The sequence below is a fragment of the Myotis brandtii genome, unplaced genomic scaffold, assembly GCF_000412655.1.
Source record: "Myotis brandtii unplaced genomic scaffold, ASM41265v1 scaffold15, whole genome shotgun sequence".
Classification (NCBI taxonomy): domain Eukaryota; kingdom Metazoa; phylum Chordata; class Mammalia; order Chiroptera; family Vespertilionidae; genus Myotis; species Myotis brandtii.
The window spans coordinates 1,790,993-1,807,840 of record NW_005355410.1 but is presented as its reverse complement, the minus strand read 5'-3'; the positions used below and the strand labels follow the sequence as shown (position 1 = coordinate 1,807,840).

General features: G+C 39.3%; 2 pseudogenes; one reads left to right on the top strand and one right to left on the bottom strand.

Annotated features, from left to right (window-relative positions):
- Window positions 1-1,591, top strand: part of LOC106725256 — a 7,950-nt pseudogene extending 6,359 nt beyond the window's left edge.
- A 9,332-nt stretch (window positions 1,592-10,923) lies between these two features.
- LOC102256054 lies at window positions 10,924-12,555 on the bottom strand (annotated as a pseudogene).
- Between the last annotated feature and the right edge of the window lie 4,293 nt (window positions 12,556-16,848).

Genomic DNA, 16,848 nt, shown 5'->3' with positions numbered 1-16,848 from the left:
GCTTTCCTCTCTGCTCCCCCCGCCCGGCTCAGCTCCCGGGGGCGGAGCCCGGTGGCGGTGGCACAGATGGTTGCTCCTACCCAGGGCCAATGGGCTTTGCTCCATCGCTTGGCATCGACATATGCAAATTAGCCGCCATCTTGGCTGGCGATTAATTTGCATATCTCGCTGATTAGCCAATGGGAAGCGTGTCGGAGGTACGGTTAATTACCATGTTTCTCTATTATTAGATAGGATGGACATTTCGAATACTTCCATATCTTAGCTATTTTAAGTAAGGCTGCAATGAACATAGGGATGCATATATTCTTTAGAATTAGTGTTTTCGATTTCCTCAGAATGCCCAGAAATGGGATTGCTGGGTCATTTGGCAGTTCTATTTTTAATTTTTTAAAAAAAATATATTTTATTGATTTTTTACAGAGAGGAAGAGAGAGGGATAGAGAGTTAGAAACATCGATGAGAGAGAAACATCAATCAGCCGCTTCCTGCACACTCCCCACTGGGGATGTGCCCGCAACCAAGGTACATGCCCTAGACTGGAATCGAACCTGGGACCCTTGAGTCTGCAGGCCAACGCTCTATCCACTGAGCCAAACCGGCCAGGGCCTATTTTTAATTTTTGGAAAAACTTCTATAGTGGCTGTACCAATTTGCAATCCCACCAATAATGTATGAGGATTCTCTTCACATCTTCACCAACACTTTTTGTTTGTTGATTTTTTTAATGATAGCCATACTGACAGGTGTAAGGTGATATTTCATTGTGGTGTTACTTTGCATTTCTCTGATGATTAGTGATGTTGAGCATCTTTTCATATATTTATTTGCCATTCATATATGTTCTCTTTGGAGAAATGTCTATTCAGGACTTCTGCCCCTTGTTTAATCAGATTGTTTGTCATTTTGTTGTTAAGCTGTGTAAGTTCCTTATATATTTTGATATAACCTTTATCAGATGTATCATTGGCCAGTATCTTCCTCCATTCAGTAGATTGTCTTATCAATTTGTTGATGGTTTCCTTTGCTGTACAAAAACGTTTTAGTTTGATATAGTACCATTTGTTTATTTTTTTCTTTTGTTTGATTTGCCTTTAGGGGACATATCCAAAAAGATATTACTAAAAGCAATGTAGGAGAGTTTACTGCCTATGTTTTCTTCTAGGAGTTTTATAGTTTCGGGTTTCACACTTAAGTCTTTATATTATTACTATTATTAGAGTGTTTTAAGGAAAAACAAGGCATGTCTAGAACAGGAATGAGATGGTTAACTAATGTGTTAAGGATCACATTATTCTTTAGAATTAGTGTTTTCGATTTCCTCAGAATGCCCAGATCCTTAACAAGTCTAGTTGATCCGAACTGGCAACATTAGAGTAGCTGCTCTCCAGGCCAGACAGTTAGTGAGGGAGAACCAAATGACTGAAAAGCAGGCTGCGTGGGGTGACCAGGCCGGCAGGGGGGTTAGTGAGGGACATTATCACTTATGTCTTGACTAAGTTTCTTTCTTTCTGCAGATTTCAATCTAGTGGTTCTCAAATTTGATCAAAAGGCCCTTGGGGGTCACAAGACCCTTTCAGAGGATCTGTGATGCCAAGACAATTTTCATAATACAAAGATTTTTCTTTTAACCTTTGTGTTGATATCAGCACTTAGGATCAAAAGCAATGGTGGGGCCCTAACTGGTTTGGCTCAGTGGATAGAGCGTCAGCTTGCAGACTGAAGGGTCCCAGGTTTGATTCCGGTCAAGGGCATGTACCTTGGTTGCGAGCACATCCCCAGTAGGAGGTGTGCAGGGGGTAGCTGATCAATGTTTCTCTCTCATCGATGTTTCTAACTCTCTATTCCTCTCCCTTCCTCTCTATAAAAAAAAAATCAATAAAATTTATTTTAAAAAAAAGCAATGGTGGGTAAACTGCTAGAACTTAGCAAGAATCAAGGCTGTGGCACCAAACCATAATGATAATCATTATTCACCAACACACACACACACACACACACACACACACACACACACACACAAGCCCAAGCCAACTTTATTTAAGAATGTTCTTGATGAATCAGTATAAATTATTAATTTCATAAAACTCAACCCATAAGTACCTCTTTTTAATATTCTGTGTGGCGAAATGGGATGTGTTCATAAAGTATTTTGTGGTGCAGTTGAACGAGGTTGGTTGTCTTGAGGAAAACAACTGTGTGATTGAGTTGTGAGCTGAACTAGCTGCTTTTTTTCATGAGTCACCATTTTTTTACTTCAAATGACTGATAGACAAGTTATGGTTTTCTGACTTGGGTATTTGATAAACATTGTCTCAAAAAAGAAACAAAGCAAGCTTGTCTTTTCAAGGTAAACAATTTACACTATTTATTGCTAAAATGATACAATTCAAGCTTTTAATTGGAAGTGAGAATTATGGAAAACTTATGGCAGCACCCTGAGCTGGACAGCTTCCCAGTACTCAACGGTTTTTCTTATGAAATAAGCGGTGATATTAACAAATGTCATTGTAAAAGTGTTTTATAATAATTATGTCAACATTTAGAATTGCTACATAACTCAGAGAACCGGTACTTTTTTTTTCAAATGATCAACACATGCTAGTACAAAATTATTCCTGGGTAAAGACTCATTCAACATTCACAGTAGACCAATGGATTTCAAAGTAACAGGATGAAAAGTTCATTGATATTGTTTCAGATTCAACATTGCAGCAAATCTTTTTTAGAAAATATATTTTTATTGATTTCAGAGAGGAAGGAAGAGGGAGAGAGAGATAGAAACATCAATAATGAGAATCATCAATCAGCTGTCTCCTGCACAACCCCTACTGAGGATTGAGCCACCAACCTGGGCATGCGCCCTGACCAGGAATTGAATCATTACCTCCTAGTTCATAGGTTGATGCTCAACCACTAGCCACACTGGCCAGGCTGCAGCAAATCTTTAAGAAACTACCACTGGTTGAGTTTTGGTACAGTATCAAAGACAAATATCTATAACTAGTGGCCTAGTGCACTGATTTGTGCACATTGAAAGGAAATTAATTAGAAGAAATATTCCACTCATGGCCGAAGGTGGAATCGCAGGGCCCCATGAGGAATTGGGCTCCCTCCTCTCTGGTTCTGGGATGCATCACCCAAGAACCACTGCTGCCAAGTCACTGCAGCTTGGCAGCTCCTGCGTTGAGCATCTGCCCCCTGGTGGTCAGTGCGCATCATACCTATTGGTCGGTTGGACGGTTGGACGGTTGCTTAGCCTTTTACATATATAGATTATCTGAAAAGGCCAATAAAACACTCCCTTCTTTCCTGAGTATGTATCCGCACATATTTTCCTCATATACTTCAACCAAAACACATATTCCAACAGATTCAATGTGGAGACAGATATGACAATCTTGCTGTCTTCTATTAAGCCAGACATTAAACAGATTTTCAAAAATGTAAAACAATGCCACTCATCTCACTAATGTTTTTTGTTTTGTTTTAGTGAAAAAGTATATTTATGCTAACATGTAATATGTTATTATTACTTTTATATGTTTTTATTGATTTTAGAGAGAGAGGAAGGGAGAGAGAGAGAAAAAGAGAGAAACATTGATCGGTTGCCTCTTGTACACGCCCTGCCTGGGGACTGAACCTGCAACCTGGGCATGTGCCCTGACCAGGAATCAAACCAGAGACTTTTTACTGCACAAGATGATGCTCAACCAACCACACCAGCCAGGGCTTATGTTATTTTTAAAGTAAGTAGCTAAATCTAAATTTTCTTAGGTTAAATGAAAATTAAGATGGTATATTGATAGATATAACCACATAAACCAAAGCTTTTGGGGGTCCTCGACAACTTTAAGGGTGTACTAGTAAAAACATCCTGAGATAAAAAGTTTGAGAATTGCTGGTGTAACCTGCTTTATATATGTAACCTAGATTCTTTTAAGGATTATAACCTTATCTCGTTTGGAATTCTTAGTGCTTATCATGACCTGGGCAAAGGAGTTACAGCTCACACCAGCTGATAGTTACTATTCATAGAAGATAGAGTGGACATTGGGCAAAGGAGTTACAGCTCACACCAGCTGACAGTTACTATTCATAGAAGATAGAATGGATATTGAAGGATACATCACTTTTTTATCTTTCTCTTAGGGTGCTATGGGCCAAAGAGTGCAACAGCCAGTCACCATGGCCCATAAGCCAAAGGGAAGCCATTTTTTCACATTAACAAGATAGATTTCAAATCATAAACCCAGCTGGAACTGTCCTATGGAACTATTTTAGATGAGCCTTTCTAAACAAAGGAAGAATTTAAACGCTTACATAGAGTTAGGATTTAGGATAGTTTTGATATCCATTTTTGACGGTTAAATAAACCTCATTTTGCCCTTTTGTGGTTGTTGTTGAGTTGTTTGCCTTTTTATTTCCTTTTGGTGAACTTATAATATGTATAATTAATATTTATAACAAAATGCACCTTTATAGTTTATTATTGAAAAGGGTAAGATTTCGCCCTGGCCAGTGTGGCTCAGTTGGTTGGACATCATCCAGTATACCAAAAGGTTGCCATTTGATTCCCAGTCAGGGCATATGTCCAGGTTGCAGGCTCGATTCCTGGTAGGAGGCATGCAGGAGGCAGCTGATTAACATTTCACTATCACATTGATGTTTCTCTCTCCCTCTTTCTTCCTCTCTCTCTAAAAATAATAAAAAGGGTTAGATTTATACACATTAGTCTAAAATAATTAAATCAAATTTAAAGTTTGAATGGATTTATTTTCATTGTTCAGGAAACAAATTAATTCATTTATCAAGTAAGCTACAGCTCCAAAAAAAAAAAAGATAGAAATAAAAAGATAGAAGATGCCCAATTAATTCAGGCATATGTTATCCTCTAGATCTGTTATAGAAATGATACTTCTCTTTCATTTGATGCATACATTCTATATACAATTCCTGAGCAATATTTAAGATGGCTGTAGCCAAAACCGGTTTGGCTCAGTGGATAGAGCATTGGCCTGCGGACTGAAAGGTCCCAGGTTCGATTCCAGTCAAGGGCATGTACCTGGGTTGCGGGCACATCTCCAGTAGGAGATGTGCAGGAGGCAGCTGATCGATGTTTCTCTCTCATCGATGTTTCTAACTCTCTATCTCTCTCCCTTCCTCTCTGTAAAAAATCAATAAAATATATTGCCGGAGTCCATTCATTGTCTTCACTAGCTGAGTTTAGACAGAGACCCCCAAAAGCTAGTAACCTTTGAAGTCCTAGCAAAGGTCAGAACTGCACCACCCAGTTAATCTAGGAACCACCCAGTTAATTTAGGTAATAATAGCTGAAGCATCCCCACCTTAGTTCCCTTAATTCCTTAGATACTTGTGTAGATCCTTGTTGATTATTGTTGATCAGATATTCTGCCTATTTCTGGAAATTGTCTACCAATGAGCTAATCCATGTGTCATTCAATCATCCTTCCCCTAGGGCTACCCCAGACAAACCTCCTTACCCTAGGGCTACCCAAGATCAAATAAAAGCTTGGAGCGGCCTGAGCATTGGAGGAAGTCCTTCGGGACTTGCCCGCCTGGTCCCCCAATATTGAAAAATTATCTCGTGTCTTTTTCTCTCATTTGTTGTGCAGCTCCTCTTTCAGATACCGAACCCTACTCCACGCAGAACGTGGAGGGAGTGTTACTCGACAATATATTTTTTTAAAAAAAGATGGCTGTAAACCATTTCTTTTTTTAAAAAATGTTTTTATTAATATTTTTAGAGAAAGAAACATTGATAAGAGAGCGGTTGGCTGCTTCTTGCACACCCCTACTGGGCATGTGCCAGACCAGGAATTAAACCAGTGACCTCAACCGCTGAGCCACATCAGCTGGGCTGAAAACCCTTTTTTGAAAATTTTCATAATACTTGGATCAAACATACTTTGGTTATAATGCATACATCCAAGGTTTTGTAATGGCATGATGAAATGTTCTGATATTTATCAAAATAAACTTTATAAAATTCTTGCTCAGTTAATAAAAAGACAAGAAATAAAAACAAAAAGTTTTCTTTACCAATTAGTTTCAACGTAATATTTTTAAACCAAAAATTGATACATTCAAATCAACAATCTGGAAATTATCCATGTGTCTGGTTAACTTGCTGACTAGTTTTAGATTAATTTCATTCATTAATTCATTAAATCATTTAGTGAACACTTACTGAGTGTCCAAAATATGTAATTGACTGTTAAAGGTCTTGGGTGATGACAAAGGCAAAAATATTTGCACTTTTTGTTTTATATTCTAAGCATAATCATGTAATTCCTAAGTGGCTTATTTATTTGGAAACTTAGTACCTAGCAAATAAGAATAATGACAACAATGATAAGGAATGCATTTTGAGAGGTATGTTCCAGGCACTGTTCTAAATGCTACATATTTAGGAACTCATTTGATTCTCACAACACTTTGAAGTAAGTTATTTACCAATTACCCTCAGTTTGCCAATGAAGCACAGAGAAGTTAAGTAATTTGCCCAATGTCACATGGATTTCATGTGGTAGAGTGGAGATTGCTGCCCAAGTTGTTCGGCTTGGTAGCCCATGTATTTACCACTATATTGCACTGTTTGCTTTGGTGGGCATTCAATAGAATGAATGAATGAATGAATGAATGAATGAATATCTAGTTTAGCTCTGCTTCCTAGCCACAGATTGTATACTTAAAACTGGCTGGCAATCTTTCAAATGTATACCTCAAGAATAAGGGCCTCAAGGTATAGAGACTAGCACCACCACCAGAGGATGGGCAATATGCTCTATTTTCATTAGGCAATGTCATGTTTGCATAGGAAAGAGAACTCACTTTCTGTATGCAACTACTTCACTTAGATATGCCATTCTCCCCAGACATTCTCCCCATGCCATTCTCCTAGAAAGGCGACATTGTTCTCTCTGCCAGATCACAGGATAGGCTGGTCAGGAAAGAAATGGTCAGTTATAACGTAATATTCTGGTGTAACTTTTCTGAATTTGTTACAGAAACAAATGAGAGGAGTTTGGAAAACCTTGGATTTGAGGATACAATTGTAGTTTATCCTGTGCTGATTGTTGAGGGAATAGGAAATAATTATGGGGGTTTATAAATTGATAGCACTTTAGCATAGAAAGAGACCCCAGAGGTCTCTCATATTACAGATTAGAATCTGAACAGAAATTGACCCATGCCATTATGGTCAATTACTATTTGACAAAGGAGGCAAGAATATATAATGGAATAAAGACTGTCTCTTCAACAAATGATGTTGGGAAAATTGGACAGCCACATGCAAAAAAATGAAACTAGACCACCAATTAACACCACACACAAGAATAAACTCAAAATGGATAAAAGACTTAAATGTAAGTAGTGAAGCCATAAAAATCTTAGCAGAAAACATAGGCAGCAAAATCTCAGACATCTCTCATAGCAATATGTTTGCCGATACATCTCCTAGAGCAAGAGAAACAAAAGAAAAAATAAACAAATGGGACTACATCAAACTAAAAAGTTTCTGCACAGCGAAAGAAACCATCATCAAAATGAAAAGGGAACCTGCTGTAGGAAGAACTTATTTACCAATGATACTACTCATAAAGGGTTAATTTCCAAAATATATAAAGAACTTATACAATTTAACAAAAGGAAGACAAACAATCCAATTAAAAAATGGTCAAAGGATCTGAATAGACACTTCTCCAAAAAGGACACACTAGTGGCCCATAAACATAGGAAAAAAATGTGCAATGTTACTGATCATCAGAGAGATGCAAATTAAAACTACAGTGAGTTATCACCTCACACCTGACAGATGGCTACCATAAAAAAGTCAGCAAACAACAAGTGCTAGTGAGGATGTGGAGAAAAGGGAACCCTACTACACTGCTGGTGGGAATGCAGACTTGTGCAGCTACTATGGAAAACAGTGTGGAGTTTCCTCAAAAAATTAAAAATAGCCCTAGCGGGTTTGGCTCAGTGTATAGAGCATCAGCCTGTAGACTGAAGGTTCTGGGGTTCAATTCCGGTCAAGGTCACATGCCCAGGTTATGGGCTCGATCCCCAGCTGGGGGTGTGCAGGAGGCAGCCAGTCAATGATTCTCTCTCATCATTGATGTTTCTATCTCTCTCCCCCTCTCCCTTCATTTCTGAAATCAATTAAAATATAAACATATACCAGTATTTTAATTAAAAATGGAACTGCCATTTGACCCAGTGATCCCACTTGTAGGAATATATCCTAAGAATACCAAAACACCAATCAGAAAGAATATATGCACCTCTACGTTCAAAGCAGCATTGTTTACAATAGCTAAAATTTGGAAACAGCTCAAGTTCCCATCAGTAGATGAGTGGACAAAAAAGCTGTAAGACATTTACAGTATGGAATACTATGCAGCTGTCAAAAAGAAGGGCCACTTATCCTTTAAGACAGCATGGAGGGACCTGGAAAATATTATGCTAAGCAAAATAAGACAGTCAGAAAAAGACAAATATCACATGATCTTACTTACTTGTGGAATCTAAGGAACAAAATAAACTGACCAACAAAAAGGTTCAGAGGCATAGAAGCATGGAAGAGACTGAGTGATCTCAGAGACAAGGGGGACCGGGAAGGGGAAGAGGTTAACCAAAGAATTTGTATACTTATATGCATAGCCCATGGACACAGACAATAGTGTGATGAAGACCTGGAGTGGGGTAGGGGCTGGATGGAGGGTTGCAAAAGGGAGAAATCGGGGACATTTGTAACACTGTCAACAATAAAAATATATATTTAAAAAAGAATCTGAAGCATAAAGTGGTTATTTGACTGCTCGATGGTTATATTGCTAGATAATAGAAAAAATGTGTTAGCGTTGCCACACACACCCCACCCTCCCATTTCCTGAATCTTAAAAAAATTACTATTTCCTCTTTAGACTCCTGGTATAATTTAACAGAAGACAAAGATCAACATGGAAGGAGATCTCCTGGAAGATTTCATTTTCCTATAGTCAAAGAATATGAAAAAGAGCCATTCTGGATAGCTGAGCTGGTTTCAAATGTATGTATTTGTGGCAAACACATTCAGCTCACAAGGAAACCCTTCTCCTAACACATCACTGTACACTGTTCTAGTTTAAGCCTCCTCCTAATGCCATGCCCTCATTATATCAGCGTGGGGGGTGGAGGAAAGACCTTAACCCTTCTTGCTGTGACCTCTACCCTTTAGAGTGTGTGTGTGTGTGTGTGTGTGTGTGTGTGTGTGTGAGAGAGAGAGAGAGAGAGAGAATTTTTGACATTGTATTCTCTTAATTACTAACTCACATATCTGGTTTTACCAGTCATCTTGCTTCTTGGGTTTCTCTACTATGTTCCATGTAAATCCCCAAATTAACTTGCTTTTAACATTGCCTAGGACAGCGATTTCAACCAGTGTGCCACTGTACATTGATGTGCTGCAAGAATTTTAAAACATGCAAGACCTATTTAGTCAGGGGCATTGACCTCTTTTCCCTTAGATTGTCAAACACAACAATTGTCGTTTGGTGTGAATGAGTCAAAATTATACCTTTTTGGGGGTCAGATTGGCAAAAACTTTATTTTTTGGTGTGCCACAGAATTATAGTAATTAGTTTGTGGGCCATGAAATGAAAAAAGGCTGAAAATTGGTGGCCTAGGAGAAGGACAAAGAGCAGTAAAGACAATAAGAGTGGAGTTATTTATAACAGGCAGCTCTGTTTAATAACTAAACATGATTTTGTGACTACTAATTTGTACTTTTTAATTCTTTCACCTTTGTGAAAGAACCAGCCTCCTTCCCTCTGGCAACCATCAGTCTGATTTCTATATCTATGAGACTGTTTCTATTTTGTTTGTTCATTTATTTTACCCTTTAGATTTCATATTTAAGTGAGAGCATATGGTATTTGTCTTCCTCTGACTTATTTCACTTAGCATAATATCCTCTAGGTTCATCCATTGGTAAGATTTCATTTTTATGGCTGAGTAATATTCCATTGTATATCTGTACCACTTCTTTTTTATATACTGGTCTAGTGATGTGGGTTGCTTCCATATCTTGGCTATTGTAAACAATGCTGCAATAAACATAGAGATGCGTATATCCTTTCAAATTACTATTTTGGGTTATTTCCCCACTATTTTGAATTGGTTTTATTTAATTTTACAGGAGCCTGGTTGGAGTTTAGTATGTAATTATAAGTCCAGTAACAATTCTACAAAAATGGACATACAATGACAGAATTTCTTCAAAGCAACTAATACTTTTGCATGAAACATGCATTAACTGCCACATGTTGGCCACAATCAGTCTCTACAAGAAGAGATAGTCCAATACAGTCAATAAGAAAACTAGTTGTGAACGAAAGGTTTTTAAAAAGAGAGATTTTCTGGTTAATATAAAAGAAGGAAGAGTACCTTTCATTAAACTAGCCCTTGAGCACTGGATGATTTGTATTATTGTGTTGCACAGTATTGTGTCACCTCTGAGACCTGGTCCTGACCTGTCATAAGAAGTAAGTAACTTTCTGGTAGTTAAATAAAACATTTGAGAGGTTATAAACTTTCAGGACACAAAGGTCCACTACTTGTGTAACCTTGTAAAGAGGGTGCAGAAATCTTGACTTGGAAGAGTTCCCAAGCTGGGGATTGCAAACATCCTCTAAGATACCCTGAGCTTTCCAACCTAGCCTGTTTACCATTTTTCTAGAAGGCCAGTCCAGGCCACACATGCATCTCCTGTGACTGTAAGACCTTCCAGCTCCATACATCACTCTTCAGGAGGATCTGTAATTAGGTGTGATGCAGAAAAACACTGGATGGACCATTTCTTTGAGGCCTTGACTTTCTGTAGTTCTCATTCATCTCATCCAGGAATCAATGGATACTTGTCTAAGTGGTGGCTTGTATGAGAAAGCTCCATACTCCACTCTGGCTGCAATAATACTGCATACCATCCACTCTTCTCTTTTTTTACTGAAATTCTTCAAAAAACTGTGGGATATCCTTTCTCTTTACAACCATGCCTTCATCAGCAAATCTCTTGAGATAGTCCTTAAGTTTAGTCTTAAGGCATTATATTCACAAATAAGTTCCACTTGTTGAACTCTGTTAATGCTGTTAAGGGTATCCATTAAAGGATTTGCCTTGTCAGCTGCTTGGTCAACCTTGCCCTTGTTTTCATAAGCCAGAACTGTATCATATTCATCTGTCAGGAATAGGACATCTAGATCTCCATACATTTTCATACGCCTTTGCAGGAACATAACTTGCTATGCCAATTTAAAGGCCAATAGGTGGCAGTGTCTCTCTTTATAAAACATGGGGTTTTTTTTCCACATTTAACCTAATTTTATTCATGCTTGCCTTGGGATGGGGAATAGATCATTCAGTAAAAATATATAGTAAAAATAAAATATGTCTTATTATATACAACTTTTAAAGTACAATAATAATGTGCCTTACTTCCATGCACATTTGTCTAACGTTACAGTTGTTTTTTTTTATTTTTATTGTTGAGGTTATTACAGATGTTCCTCTCCCTACCCCCTCTCTTTGCTCCCCTCCACCTGGGTCCTACCCCACCCCAGGCCTTCCCCTCACTATTGCCTGTGTCCATGGGCTATGCATATGTACATATAAGTTCTTTGGTTAATTAAAACACTTAGTTTTAACCTCCTGAAGCCTGCAGCCATACTGTGATTCTGTGTTGAGACATTGATTCTCAAACACTGTCTGGAGGTTAGCTTCAGAAGTGGAGCTGGTCCATGGTTTATTAGTCTGCTCTGCTTTAACTTCCTTCACAGCATCCTTTGTATGTTATGGAACATCCTCTTTGAACGTAATATCTTGATGATCTTCATTTTCAGGTTTGATAACTTCCTGATCACCTGTTCCATCGACATTCAGCACTAACCCACCATCCTCAGCAGATACTTTGGTTACTGCCAATTGTGCAGCATAAGCCCATGAGAAAGAGCAGCGTTCCACACAAGCCTGGCAAACCATTTCTTAGAAATAACCTACTCTCAGGGGGAATGGCACTTCCATGGAACCAGTCTTCATAGACTACATACTGGATCATCTCATCTGGAATTTCATCTTCAGGATAAGGTCTCTTACAAAATGCAGTACAATCCAAAAAAGTTGTCATTATACTTATTGCCAGAATTTATCTTTGCTTTGTCAGGAAATAATTTGCATTCCAAATTTTTAAACTTGCTGTTTCCACAATCACAAGGAAAATTTATTTTTGTGAATAGCTCAAACAGTTTATGATTTCCATGACATTCAAGACTGCAAGCTAGGCAAATTCCTGCTTGGTTCTTCTCTCTCAGGGGTGCAGGTACTAACTACAGGTATATAGTGCTTGTCTCTTTATTGAGCTGCAAGTAGGAACACTTCTTGGGGTTGCTGCCACCCAGTGTGGCGCATCCCTCATTTTCCAACTCTTTCTCGACCAGCCAGTGATACCACGGGCTCCAGCTCCCACTGCTGCCCAGAGTGACCCTCAGCTCCAGGCATCCTCAGCTGTCACGGGACTGCAGCTTTGCTCTAGTGGAGGCAGGAAAAGAGACAACGAGAGGCGTGGCATTGAGTTTCTTTTATCTAAAAGTGGAATTGGTGGGCCATAAGGCAATTCTAATTTTAATTTTTTTGAGGAATCTCCATGCTGTAGAGGCTGCATCAATCTGCATTCCCACCAACAGTACACAAAGGTACACATTGTATTTACCCATAGTTTTGCTTGCCATGGTCTTCTTTCCTTCCTGATGTTCCAAGGTTTCTTCTTTGATCTTTTCCCTTATGTTTAGAGACCTTCTTTTAGGTATTAAGTTCTCTGATGACCAATTCTCTTAGTTTTCATTCATTTGAAAATGTCTTGATTTCTCCTTATTCTTGAAGAATATTTTCACTACATTTAAGATTCTGGGTTGCCAGTCCTTTTCTAATCAGGACTTGAAATTTATTGTGCTATTTTCTTCTGGCCTAAAAGATCACTGATGAGAAAATTTAGGTCATTTGAATGTTTTAGCCCCTACAGGTAAAAGTCATTGTTCTCTGATTGTTGTCAAGATTTTTTATTTGTCTTGGTTTTCAGAAATTTAGTTATGTGTCTGCAGGAAGCCACCGCTTGCCAATACTGTTATGAGCGTGCACCAAGGAACACGGGAGGCCAATGGACCTTGTGCGTCAGCAGGGCTGACACTAGGCACTGATTGTTCGCGTTGAGATAGTGGTGGCTCGAAGCAATTTCCTGACCTGATAGCCTCCAAGTAAATGTTTACTGGACCTTACTGATCTTTACTGACCTTTGAGACGGTCTGTCTGGCTATCTGTTTGCCGTGCTTTACTAAGGGCAAGATGTGTATTTAAAACTGAATAAAAAGCGGCTAAGGCTAGGTCTCGGTGTGTCTCTTCAAGAAAGAGACTCCACCTGGCCCCCAATGCCTTCTAAATTGATATTTCTTGTATAGTATTTTCATTTGTGAGTCAGCCCCTCCTTCAGATCCTGAACCTCGCCGCGAAGGTCGCGGTGTGTGTCTTCTGTGAATTTCTTTGACCTGCTTGTAGTTTGCCCAACTTCTTGATATATAAGTTTATGTCTTTTGTCAAGTATGGAAAGTTTTCAGCCATTATTTCTTTGAGAACTCTTTCAGCCTTGTCTTCGTTCTTCTCTTCTTCTGGGATTCTGATGACATGAATATTGAATCTTTTTGTTATAGTTCCATAGATTTCTAAGTTTATTTTACTTTTCAGTTTATTTCCTCTCTATCTTTATTTCTATTCTTCTATCTTCCAGTTCATGGATTCTTTGCTCTGTTTCCATTCTGTTATTTAGCCCATCATTGAGCTTTCTTATTTCAGTTATTATATATTTTTCAGTCCTAAAATTTCTATTTTTTTATTGCTGAGGCTTTCAATTTTTCTATCTGTTTCAAGCATGTTCATAATTGCTCATTGAAACATATTTATCTTATTTAGCATTGAAGTCTTTGGCAGATAATCTAACATCTGTATGGCCTCTGTGTTGGCAGGTATAGATTTTCTTTTTTATTCACTTTGAGATTCTGGTTCTTGGTATGATGAATATTTTTAAAATGAAACCTGGAAATTTTTGTATTATGTTGTGAGAATCTGTTTTAGCCTGATTTTTTTTTTTTTTTTTTTTTTACACTGCTTTAACAAGAAAAAGGGGGAAGTGCTGCTTAGGTACAGTCAGGTAGAGGTGGAAGTCCAGTTTCTCCTCTTGGCCTTCATTAACCCCCAAGGTGGTTAATGCAGGTTAGGGGTGGTAGTTCCCATTCTCACTGACACCACAGTGGGTGGTTTTGTTATCACTGTACAATAGTGAAAGTATTGACTATTAGGCCTCTCCATTAGGCCTCTTCTGACACTACCCCAGTGGGGAAGAGGAGAAGTGCCTCATTACTTCTGGGTTGGGGCAGAAGTCCAGGCTCCCCATGTGGTTTTCACTAAGACTGTGGGAGGAGGGGCACTCATTGACAGTCTCTGGGAAAAAGATTTTCAGTGTCCTTCTCTGACACCACCCTTCCTTAAAAAATTATTTCTATATCTATCACTACATATTGAAAACCATGAGTTTATATCAATACTTAATTCTAATTAAGAGAAAATTCTAACTTTCTCTTTTTTCATATTTTAACTCCTTCCTTGATATAGAGAAATCTAGTTCCCACTATTTTTAATGTATTTACTTATTTGCTCAATATCCCTTACAAGGTTTTGAGAGATGGTAGAATATATGTTGTTAATTTTCTACAGAAAGAAGTGTCCTGAGGATAGAGTCACTTCCCTTTCTAATTCTCACAAGGGCCTGTATAAACTTAGGGTAGCCCTGGCTCTGCCTCAGAGGAAATGTTCTGGGCCAACCTATGGGAAGCTGCTAGGGTTGCCAGGGTTACAGTACATGTCACTGGGGGAATGGCAGGCGGGGGTGGGGGGGGGGGGGGGGGGTGTTTAATAGGTGAGTCATGGAAAGTGGCAATGATGATTATAGCTTACATTTGCATAACATTTTCAGGTGCTTTCACTTACTTACCTTACTTGTTCCTAACTATAACCCTGTCAGATGGTCAGGGGATTCATTATTAGCTGTATTGTGATAGGCTCAATTATGGCCCTCTGAAAGATATTTAGTTCCTAATCTCTGGAACCTGTGAATATTACCTTAGCTAGCAAAAGAACTTTGTAGGTGTAATTAAACCGAGGACCTGGAGATGGGGTGATTATTCTGGATTATGTTGGACCCTTAATGTACATGTATCCTTATAAGAGAAAAGATTTGACAGAGAAGAGAAGGAGGCAGAAATTAGAGTAAAGTGGCCACAGCCTAAGGATTACCAGTAGCCACCAGAAGCTGGAAAAGGAAAGGAACAGATTTTCCCATAAAGCTTCCAGAGGAGTGTAGCTGTACTTATACCTTGAATTTGGCCAGGTGATAACAATTCAACTTTGGGGCTCCAAAACTGAGATTTTTAAAGCCGCCAAATTTGACACCAATTTTCACAAATGTGGAACTTGAAATTTCAGACCAAAGAGCTAGCAGGTGGCAGAGCTAGAATTCAAATCCAAGTTCATTGACTTTAAATCCAATGCTCAGTCATGGTGACCGCCTCCTCCCTTACTGAACCACCACTTCCCCCACACCATAACACCCCACTCTCCCTTGAAACAGAGAGGATAGTAGAAAGAGTAAGACAGGAGTAGTTGTCATCTTTGGGTGTTCATTAAAAACAGGGGAACTTTTACAAAATACCACTGTAGGTTCCACCCCAGACGACTGAATTATATTCTTCGGTGGTGGGGCCCGTGCAAAGGTATTTTTAAAAGCTCTCCAGTAGTTCTAGGGTGCAGCCAAGGTTGAGAACCAATGGTGCCTTGACGCCAAGTTCATTCATATGTTCATGTGTATGAGAACCATGACTATTTTCCTAGCCCACCTCTTCCTAGATTAAGGTCTGGCCCACTGACACATTTTGAAGCCCTATGTCCAGGGCAGAGTGGGCGTCTAGTCATTTGTCCAGTGGTCAGTTCCTTGGTGGGGCACACGTCCTATCAGGGTTTCCAATGCACAGTGTGTGCATCTGATTAATCTACAGAACTCTAAGAAATGCAGATGTCCTGACTCCTCTCCTCAGATCGAGTCTGGTAAAGGTATCTTTTAGAGAAGCTACCCAAGTAACTCCGGCGTGCCTTCTGCATTGATAACTAGTGGCGACCCTCTTTTCTTCTAGCGCAGGAGTCGCTGTTTGTGCGTGTTTTTTCCCTCACCCGAGGATATGTTTTTATTGATTTGAGAAAGAGAGGGAAGGAGAGAGACATCGATCTGAGAAACATCCACACGTTGCCTCTAGTTCCCGCCTAAGGAGGATGAACCCGCAACCTAGGTATGCGCCCCCACCAGAATGGAAACCTCAACCTTTTGGGCGTAGAGGACGATGCTGGGACCAACTCAGAATTGTGCTGTTTTACTCACCACTGTATCCCAAGGGCTCAACTTAGTGTTTGGCTCAAAGCAGAAATTCAGTACTCATATTTTGAATGCAGCCCACCTTACATATGAAACATCTGAGGCTCAGAGGAGTGAAGATTGCACAGGTGGAGACGCTGGTTGCCCTTCCATTATATTTCACTAGGAAATATACAGGTGCTTTCTGGCCGCAAGTCGGATATTGAGGCTGCAGTGCCCAGTTCCAAAGGTCAAAGTGTGCTTCACACCCGCCCAGTCCCGCTTCTGCAGCGCCAGCAGTTCCTGCATTTGCCCTCTGCAGGGCGTGCGGCAGCGGACGGGTT